Source organism: Mastomys coucha, unplaced genomic scaffold (assembly GCF_008632895.1).
Source record: "Mastomys coucha isolate ucsf_1 unplaced genomic scaffold, UCSF_Mcou_1 pScaffold20, whole genome shotgun sequence".
NCBI classification, from domain to species: domain Eukaryota; kingdom Metazoa; phylum Chordata; class Mammalia; order Rodentia; family Muridae; genus Mastomys; species Mastomys coucha.
Window position 1 is genome coordinate 75381576 of NW_022196903.1, and position 1165 is coordinate 75382740.

General features: G+C 43.7%; 1 pseudogene; it reads right to left on the bottom strand.

Annotated features, from left to right (window-relative positions):
- Window positions 1-1165, bottom strand: part of LOC116099936 — a 37220-nt pseudogene that overhangs the window by 22719 nt on the left and 13336 nt on the right.

A 1165-nucleotide genomic window follows, 5' to 3' on the forward strand; every position in this document is an offset into this window, starting at 1 on the left:
ACAGGGATGTTGGCAGGATGAAGCAGGAGGACTGAGGTGTAGCTCAGTGGCAGAATGTGCGCTCAGCACGCTTGAGGCCTTGGATTCCATCCCCAGTAACATGGGGGAAAGTAACAAAGTATGGGATCCATTAGCTTATTCAATGGTTATTAAATGTTACTTTGTTCTTCACGGATGTCACTAAGTTTCAGTCAGCAGTCTGAATGCAAAGGAAAAAAAAGCCACTTAGGATAGTTTTCAGCTGGATGTGGGGAAGAACTTTCAAACAGATCTGTTCAAAAGCATCTAGCTCTGTCTTGGGATATAATAACATTTAGGCACCAGGATGTTGAAATAGAGTTGCACAATTTAAAAGAAAAAAATGCCTGGAACACCAAAGGCCACGTTCCCACTGTAAAGATCCTTTCCAAACCACCTGGCCATGGAGAAACACATCTGTACTGCCAGGATTTGGGCAGCTGCAGTAGGAGGATCACCCATTTGAGACAAGCAGAGGCTACACAGTTAGACTGTGTCAGGTTGCTAAATCCTTACAACTTTGCCTGTCAAATGTGAGCATCCCCTCAAGGACAATTAGGTCACCTTTACCATCTGGTTGGCATCATGACTCCAACACTGTAGTGAACAAACTGGTCCCTTTTCATAAAGAATATTTCACAAGTAGCTCTGGAAAGTATTGCAAAGATAATGGAGACACTGATTAAGACTACGAGGAGAACTGGGTAGGGAGAGTGGGAGCTATTGCCATGGCGGCCAATGACATCTGATCTTACCCCTAGGTTGAGGACTATCAGCCTTCAGTGAGCTTCTTATACCAGAGGCTTATGGCTGGGACATGGCTGAGTTGGGTGAGTTCTTCTCTTTCAAGCACTAGCCTCTGGGTTCAATTCCCAGCACTACCAAACTCTGTTGTAGTGGTGTCTGCCTCTAACTCAGTCCAAGGGGAAGTGGAGGCAGGATAAGGAGTTCAGAAACTTTCTGGATTACCTAGGCTCTATGGGACAGCCTGAATTACACAAGGCATTATATTCTACTATAATAAAAAAAGAGATGTGAGTTATTGCAATAAAGGATTTTTCCACTCCTTAACCACATTTTATTTTCTCCAATTGCAAGTCTGAAGTCATGTCACCATCCAGATCAGCAAGATGACTCTCATAGATTT